This window comes from Lissotriton helveticus, chromosome 1_1, assembly GCF_964261635.1.
Source record: "Lissotriton helveticus chromosome 1_1, aLisHel1.1, whole genome shotgun sequence".
NCBI classification, from domain to species: domain Eukaryota; kingdom Metazoa; phylum Chordata; class Amphibia; order Caudata; family Salamandridae; genus Lissotriton; species Lissotriton helveticus.
The window spans coordinates 374,292,384-374,302,214 of NC_136057.1; the positions used below are offsets into that span (position 1 = coordinate 374,292,384).

The 9,831-nt window shown below is 43.3% G+C and overlaps 1 pseudogene; it reads right to left on the reverse strand.

Moving 5' to 3' along the window:
- Positions 1–1,534: 1,534 nt before the first annotated feature.
- Positions 1,535–2,285, reverse strand: LOC144769589 (transcription initiation factor TFIID subunit 9-like; annotated as a pseudogene).
- Positions 2,286–9,831: the final 7,546 nt, after the last annotated feature.

Consider the following 9,831-nt stretch of genomic DNA (forward strand, 5'->3'; position numbering starts at 1 on the left):
ACCTAACATTGTAGACTCAGCTAAATCCCTGGGAATAACTCTCGACAGCAACCTAACTATGCTGAAACACATTAGTAATGCCACAAAGGGAGGAACTTCCAGATATACAAGCTGAGGAAGCTGAAACCATTTTTGCCAGCAAACAAATTCAAGTTGGCAGTTCAAGCGCTAATTATCCCGAGGGTGGAGTACGGAAGTGTTTCTTTGTGTGGCCTCCCTAAAGCGACGACAGCACCCCTACGAGCCTCAATATATGCAGCAGCAAGACTCATCACTGGTTCAAAGAGAAGCTCACATATTTCCCCAGACTTATAAGCCTTGAACTGGCTACCGTTTGAAGCCAGAATTCACCTAAAAATAGCATGCATACGCCTTATACCACAAAGCACCCAGCTACCTCGCTCAGAAGTTGACGTTCTTGGGTGGGACAAGAGCCTCAAGAAACGCTGAAAACCTGCTACTGAAACCCCAAAGATTCAACAGGAAGAAAACATATAAACAAACCTTCTCTGGGATGGCGCCCAGGATTTGGAACTCACTTTCCCCAGAAACCAGACTAAATGCCTCTACCGTTTCATTCAAAAAGGAAGTGAAAGCGTTCCTCATGGCGAAAGTCACCTAATCATAGGCCAAGGTATCGCGGGGACCAAGCACCCCTTTACCATTAACACCTACATTGACAAGGGGCCTCCCAGACTTTCTAGGTACTACGTACGCACGCTGACCGTGACCTAATTCAGCGGTTTTATGTTGTTCCTGTACCCTAATGCCTTATGTTGCACTATGTGTTTTGTATTCTTGATGTGCCTACAGTTATTCGTTTGTATACTTAGCCTGATTGAATGTAAAGCACTCTGATATTCGCAAGGATCTTGTTCACGCTATATAGGACCTTCAAAATAAAAAGTAATAAAAATATAATCTTTTTTTAACATCTCTGTATTTTTTTAATTTCAAGGCAAAATGGTTTAAGTTATTTTCGCCTGCGTTTTTAGTAATTTACAACGAGAAATTGAAATAAAGTTATCATTATTATAAAGTGATAAAGTAGTGACTCAATGTAAACAGTCCGAATTTAAACTTGAAGTATTTGCAAGTGACACAAACTGAAGGTTCATTTAAAAAAAAAAAAATCCAAGCAATTTTACTTTTTTTGGGGGGGGGGGAATATATCTACACAAAGACAACAGAAAACATGACTTGTCTAAAAAACATTACACTTAAACATACTAATACCATATGAAGAGCCAGTCATTTTCAAATTAAAATTATCAAAAGTGGATGAACAATCAAAGCTGCTCTATGGAAAAAGAAACTGAAAATAAATTCCTCGGTTCCATCAAACAGACTTAACATGATGGCATTCTATGTGAAGACCAGTGCAAACTTCAATGTGACCCATCCCTGTTCCCCACATACTTGACTTAAATGTTGGAAAGTTACAGTTCGTGGAAAACACTCTATAACGAATTGGCCGCAAACTACACACAGACAATTCTATTCTCCTAAAACAAAAAGTTCAACCACCAGCAGCTTAGAGGGCATCATAGTCCTCGTCATCTTTCTGTTTCCTCTTCAGTGGATTTGATTCAGCCGCATTCTGTGAGGATGCCATGTTTGTTGTGATGAGGATGTTCTTTGACGTGATTAATGAAGGATTAATGAGAACATTTTAGACTGTATGGGGTAGTGGTACTTGCTTGTATTGATGTTTGAGGAGATGGAATCTGAACAGTGAATATTTGACTGGTCAGTGGCACTGGGTACCCAACTTTTGTTGACACGGACTTAGACTGTGCAGGAGTAACAAGAGTGGGTGTGCTCGGTCTGCTTGTAACATCACAGACACCTAATCGGGGCACTGTTATTCTTCCTGTTTTTTGCAAAGATTTCAGTCCATAGTTAGGTGCAGTCAAACAGTATCTGTCAGGTGGCAATCTAGGTCCAGCATATGGCTTGATCAACTGCAAAGGCATTTGTTTTTTTTGTCTTGCAATATCTAATAAAAAATCTCTTGGAGGAGGAGAGGTGAAAGACTGGTCTCTTCTGTACTGGATTGCAAATCTCACATCATCAGCATAAACATTTGATTTTTTAGCATGGCTTGAGTAAATCTTAGCATCCTCCAATATAGTAGTGACATATCTGTAGGCAAATTTCAATATCTAGTTGATCACTCTGGGTTCATATTCATTAATAACCATATCTTTTAAAATCTGAGCCATGACCTGTGCATCCTTTGGGGTGGTCTTAGAAGCTGCCATATTTTCCTGTTCCACCACATCCGGAAACTACTCCTTTGTCATCATTAATAGGCAGTGACAGGAATATTTCTCGCTATGCTTGCAAGGATATATCCAGGAGCGACAGAGTAGTCACACTTGGCATGCACAGGTTATTGACAGTCAAGGTAAATTGTAAATATCTTCCCCAAGAGTGTCAGTTTGTATTAACCTTGTTTGCCGTTTTCTGCTTCTCGCCATCCTCACCAGTGTCCACATACACAGGGATGTAATGGCTGGCGGTAGAAGTAGGGAAAGAGGAATGAGGTAAAAGAGAAAATATTAGCACATAACCTGACCATTCTGCTCCATGACTTCTGTTGGTCAAGGAAGTCTGCAGAATCTAGTCAAGTAACTTGTTGTTAAGAGTGATAATCATAACTGTAATTGTGAATTGATATAGGTTAGCAATATCTCTGTTTAACCTTGATCCAGCGGGCTACCAACCTACGAACATCTATCACTATATACTCACACTCACTCATATATGCCGGTAAACACCGCTGGGGTTCAATTTTATAGGGCTAAAATTGTAGATTCATTTGCTTATCAATTCTCTAATCTATTACTGATCCGAAGCCCTTTCTATAACTAATGGATCTATTTTAGTTGAATAGGATATGATGATTATAACATAGGTTCATTTACCTGATTATCTCATTGAATAACCACAGACTCGGGGATATTTTAAATGTTCATCTAATATTATCATATGAGAAAAACAAATTACAGTGTTAACTCCATCTTTCAGAGGAAGTAAGATCGGTTATCTAATTTAATAATAAGATTTCACAACAACCAGTACCTCAGGAAAGAGAGGATAGAGAGAGAAATCACATTGACACAATACCCAGAATTATATTTACCTAGGATGGTGCGAATATCAGACCCCTCTGGCAAAGAGTTAATGGGGCCTTTGAAAGTTCAGGTGACAGGTACTTCAGGACAGGATAGATGACCTCTTCTGGATTTGACACCTGCGTCTCACCCCTCTCTGATACTAACTTCCTCCTCGATTCTTCCACAATCTTCTTCTAATTCTATATCCCCCTTGATTCTTCCAGCAATCTTCTTCTAATTCTAATTTGCTTTGAAATTCTAAGTCTGCTTTTTCAGGTATTTGATCAGCATTCGGACAGCATCTCGGTCTTTCAACGTTCTGGCTGCGACTGATCTAACTAACCTAACTAACTACCCCAATTATACTTTCCTAATGGCATGTACGACCCCTAAATTTTTCTACTTTATGAAACTCCTATTTCTGATTGGACGAACTGAGGGGATGATCATCACACCATGCTAAATTTTAATAATTTTCTTTAGTTCATTGTTTTAACCTCGTGCATGCTAATGACAAGGTGAACTCGTCATGAGGCACAATGAATCTGTGCTCATGACAAGGTCAACTCGTCATGTATAATGGGAAACATAAATCTGTAGCGCAGGAGGGGAAAACCCCTTAGCAGCCAAGTGGTTAAGTTCCCGCCCATTAATTTGCTCTCCCAAGCTTTATTTCCCATCCATATTTGTAAACTTTATCAACAACAAGTATACAAGTTCACAGTTGTCTATTGAATCTTCAGGATGCTCAGCTGGTTCCCGGGACATGTGCGGAGAATGTCCTTGGACAAGGTTCAAGACTTGAGCTCACTGTTTCAGAGTTGTTCCTCTTGCACATGTGGGAAGAACCACGTGGGTGTCAAACTTTAGCATCGTTCAGAGGCCCAAATACAAACTAATAGAGAAGTCAAATGACAAAGTATTACATTAAAAATCAAATGATTTCACTGTATACCACCTATCTCTACTCTAATCTCGTTTACTTATGAAAACTATTTAGCCTCAATCAAGAGAGCACCAGCACTCAGTTATGAGTGCCATGCCTATACTCTTCTCTGAAAGGAACCTAGCAGGAGAAGGTTTGGAGTACCGGGTCTGCACTCTTGAGCCACACTAAGCAGTAAGCTCTGCCTCCAACTCTGCTGCCTGGCAGGGAGTGACAGAGGAGCAGAATATGGTGTGCACTAGTGACAAGCAGCTAGATAGGTACCCACTGTGTACACCCTGGAGTGATAGCGGAGTAGGACCAGGCATGCACTGGTTACAGACATCCAGATAAATGCACATTGGGTCATCTAGGTGCAACAGAAAAACAGATGAGCCGAGTCTAGCGTGAGCGACCGAGCCTATGGCCTGACATTGCCACTTTTCTTAGTGAAAAATTCTAGACCTTTATTTGCTTTTCAGATTGTAAAAGAATGCCCAAGGCTGCTGAAAAATTGGAGAAATTGCAGTTGTTAGGGTGAGAAGAGAGGGGAAAGTAAAGAAACACACAGCACGGCCAGAGCATGCAATGCGCCTACCTTTGGGAGTCCAAACAGTCTCTGAGGCCGGGAGTCTGCCAGCAGGGTGCACCAGGTGTCACGAGACAGCGAGCGCTTGCTTCCAAATCAAGAGATGCATTGGGTGGTACTGCCAGTCAATGTATCAGCTTGTGCAAAAGAAACTTGCCTGGGAGGGACCAGGAAAGGTTAGCTCAGGGAAAGTGAAAACGGCAGCCATGATGGAATGGGAGGTCTAGCATGAAACCAGGTATTAGCAAAAATAATAACAACAAATGCCATCTGCTAATTATGTTCAATTGCAAGTAAAATGAAATTAGTGAGCCCAATTATGTAATGAAATACTAAATAATGAAGATTTCCCACAAAAACACCAATTGTAAGGGGATAAGTTGAGAATGTAAGGTACAGAAAAAGAATGTATAAAAAAAGGAGTAAGATGAGGAGGGTATTGGCAATTGTACAGGGATAAAGAGAGAATGTATGGTACAGAGAATGAATATAATGGAAAAGGAGGGTCACCACATAACAATAAATTAAAATACAATTGAGGATTAGAAGGGCGACATTCTTAAAATAACAATACTGTGTTGAGTAAACGTCCAGTTCGCACATGCACTATGGATGGTATCCATACATATCACATGTATTAAGAGCTAAAAAATTGTCCAATGATTATAGGTGACATGTGTATCAGTCAAAGTAAACATGTCCAGTCGTTTATTCGGTTGAGGCCAGTGAGAAGGCTGCTGGAACACAAAATCCATTTAAGTTCCTCTTTATTCAGTATAGTTGAAATGTCTGCGCTTCTGGGGGCGGTTTGACCAGAGTAATGAATGTGGAAATCATTCCTAGGCAACTGAGTTGCCTAGGAATTGATTTCCACATTTGTTATTCCCTGTCCTAGGAACTGAATTAAGTAAAGTTCAGGGGCCCTTGTTAATTTCCGATAATATTGACCACAGTAATGACCTGCCAACGCAAGTAATTTTCATGATGTCCCAATTCTGTGAAATGTTCAACCAGAGGTGCGTTGGCTATTTTGCACTGCAGTTGGCATCTATGCTGGCAAATGTGCACCCAAATCTTCTGTGTAGTTTGTCCAACATGCACTTGGTTGCCTGGGCATGTAATTGCATAAATGACATTCTGTGTGTTGCAATTCGAAAACTGCTGTAAAATAAATCTGACATTTTCAAACATAAATTCTTTTGGATTCCACATTGAAATCACAGACACTGCACTTTCCACATTTGTAATGACGCAACACGGGTCCCCATAAATCAGTGAGCGTACAATCTGATCTGTTGGGTGGTATGCTAGCTTTGACTAGGTGGTCCATGATGCCTGCTCTGACTAGGTGGTCCATAATGCTCTTACATTTGCGAAATGTACCGATGGGCCATTCTCGGGAGTGCTAGGGTGAGTTCTCCCTGCATTTAATACAGACCAGTGTTTCAGGATACTTTTCTTCACTTGATTGGAGATCAGGGAAAATGTGATAACACAAACCAATCTGTCATTGTACTTCTTCTCTCTGGGTTAATAATACCACATAGGACCACATTATTTTATATTTTTTTTGAGAAAGTTGTCATTTCCCTGCTCTTAGCCCTTTGTGCCTGCAGCCTATCTTGTATCACATGACTTTATGTTACTGACAGTTAGACTTTGTGAAGTCCTCCCAGACAGTCACACAATAGAGGGATTAGGTATGCTTAATGAGCCATCTGTTGGCAGGATGGGTCGAGCGGAGCTGTGAACAACCCCACATGTAACTGAATAGTGAATGCGCTGCCTTCACACAAAGGACCTATCACCTCCACTTTGTCACTGCAGCCCGCATGGAGCCAGGGCAGGGGAGACATGAAATTCCATGCACTTCAAAGAACCTTCCTAGAAGTTTCTCCCACCTTCCAGAGGAAGGGCACCAGAGTATAAAAATAGGACTTGAAGACCCACTCTTCAGTTAACTCCTGGACCTGTGGGAAGACCCTCGGAGGACTGCCTGCTGCTGTGATCTGCTGTGCACTCTGAAAGAAAGACTGTTTCCTGTACCTGGAAGGACTGTTTTGCTGCCCGAAGCTTGCCTTGAACCCTCAGAGGCCAGCCCTGCTGTTGAGCCCTGCATCTTTACCTGAACCAAGGGTTACCAGAGTGACTTCAAGAGATAGTTTGCAGGCCTCCTGTTCAGAACCACAGGGACACAAAAGGTGCCCACCATCTTGAACCCGCTCCTGGACCTAGCTGGAGTGAGTCCTGACCTACCAAGCGGTGTCCTAACAGTCCTGGACTCTTGGTTGTGGTGCTTGCTAAAGGTACCCAGACGACCACATCCCAAAACTGAGGACTTAGAAATGTTTTGGCCAAAAACTGCTCTGAGAACCAGGAGGAGACCGGGACTAACCTGATTGCCTATTCGCCTGAGGTGCATCATCGGTTGATGGACCTTGTGGCTTCTCCCTTTTGTGCACACCGCTGGCAGACTCCCAGCCTCAGAGACTGTTTGAACTCCCAAAGGTAGGCGCATTGCATGCTCTGGCCGTGCTGTGTGTTTCTTTATTTTCCCCTCTCTTCTCACCCTAACAACTGCAATTTCTCCAATTTTTCAGCAGCCTTGGGCATTCTATTACAATCTGAAAATGCAAATAAAGGTCTAGCCACAGAAAACTTTGTAGAACTGTCCTAGGCTACAGCCCTTTGCCTTGTCCCTTTGGAAAATTTTCAATTTCCAAAAAAGAGACTCGGGCCTGATTTAGATCACGTCCTGAGTCCGGTCTTCACCCCGTGGTGGCCTTTACAAGTACTCAGTTGAGCAGATGGATTTCCACCTTCCTTATTTAGATGTGGGCTGACTGATTCTCCATTCGCATTGACAGTGTTTTACGTCGCGTAAGCGGCTCACCTCTGTCGACGCAGCTGCCTCCTCTGCTGATTAACATTACTCCGTCGCTGTCAGGGTGGCAGGATTATGCCTATTTAGAATTCACAGTTGTTTTGGCATTGTCCGAGCAACAGATTGCTGATGGAGGGATTATGTTGCGGAACGATTTCAACATTGTATTGTTCCTGTTGCTTTTGGATGGATGCTAGCATCACACACCTAATTGTTTCACCAGCATGCCACACTATAAAACACAATCCATTTCAGACCATGATCCTGTGCCATTCCACTGCAGCAGAGCACGATTCCTGAGCACTTTTCCTGTGAAGTCAGGTTTGATTTTTCTTTTCTCAGTTTCTTGTACATTTTGCCTTTTTTAATTTATTATCTTCTGGGTTATTACTTTCTTATAAGTTTATTTTTCATAAAGGCAGTGAGGAGAAATCCCTGTTTTACTGAGGGAGAATTCTCAGTCATGGTGGGTGAAATTATTAGGGTAGAGTCCTAATTGTTTGAAGCCCAAGTACAAAATACAACTATAGCTGAGAAAAGGAAAATGTGGGTCAGAATAGTTATTAAATGCAAGCAACCTGTGCACACATGAGGAAATATGGCCTCCAAACATCACCTGGAGGCCCACAGGACTGGTGGCAGTTCTCCTAGCCCCCTTACAACTTCATCCTTCGGAGGAGAAGGGCTTGCAGATCCTACACCCTGAAGGAATGCCTGGAATCCATTGTGGAGTGGAGACTGGTAAGTTGACTGTGTCACTAAATGTAAATGTAATTTTTACTTTTAATATAGCTGTTGCTAATGTGTTTTGCACCTTTTTAAACATATAAACCTATATCTCTAGTTAGTCTAGTTTTCTTCATGTTCTTTATTTTTTCTTTTGCCTTGTTTGTTTGTTTAAATCTATTTTGTTGAATTTAAAATTACAAGTTTCACTCTCCATTAAAGTTCACACGATGCAATGGTGCTTGTTTTTTTCACCTAATAACATATTCCACTTCCAGATCCAGACCAGCCCCAGAATGCAACTCCCATGGACAGACCACCACTGCGTACACTTCCATGTCGACAAACCCACGCCGCCCAAATCTGCACCGCACCCCCACGAAGATACTGGAGCAAAGTCACTGAGGAACAACTCAACTCCACCCTCAACCACGACGCCCCCACCGCCTCAACCAACGCCAACCTCGCAGCCAAAGGACTCCACAGATGGATCTCCAACTGCGCAGACAAGCTTGCACCCCTATGCAACCCCTACAAACAGTGCCACCAGGAAAGCCACCTGATTCACCGCCGATCTTCAAGAATCCAGATGCACATGCAGATGTCTCGAGAAGAACTGGAAAACAGCAAAACATCAGAAGATCGCACCATCTACAAAAACACCATGACGGCATACCACCAATGCATCAGATACACCAAGATGACCTTCATTCAAAACAAGATCCTCACCAACGCCTGCAACTCCAAGCAATTCTTCAGCGTCCTCCAGGAATTCACCAAGCCCCCCAGCGAAACCAAGGACATCACCCCTTCCCAGGATCTCTGCAACAAGCTTGGATTCTACTTCCATCTAAAAATCAAGGGACTCTACGACAACTTCAACGACCAGACACCCAACTCCGAAACCACTTCCTCCTCCAGCAACGCCTTACAGCCCACCATCTCCTCCTCGTTCTCAGTCACCACTGAAGACACCACTTTGACCATGAAAGGCATCCACTCAGGAGCACCCATTGACACCTGCCCCCACACATCTTCCACAGAGCCATCATCGCTATCGCTCCCGAACTACGACGCACCATCAACGCCACCTTCAAGACCGGCATCTTTCCAGATGACTGGAAACGCGCAGAAGTTAGACCCCTGCTCAAGAAGCCCTCAGCAGACCCCACCGACCTCAAGAACTACCGGCCCATCTCCCTCCTCTCCTTCGCGGCCAAAGTCACTCAGTAGACCGTTAATGCACAACTAACCAAATTCATTGAAGAAAACTCTATCCTCGACCCTCCCAAACCGGATTCCGCTGCAACCACAGCATTGGGACCACTCTACTCGCGCCACAGATGACATCCGCACCCTCCTTGACCAAGGAAACACCGCAGCCCTTATTCTGCCTGATCGCTCTGCAGCATTCGACACCGTCTCCCACCTCACACTCACTTCCAGACTCCACAATGCCGGCATACAAGGGACCGCCTTCGACTGGATCCGCTCGTTCCTCACCGGCAGAACCCAAATAATCAGACTGCCCCCTTTCCTCTCGAACCCACGGAAATCAACTGCGGAGTGCCCCAAAGATCATCGC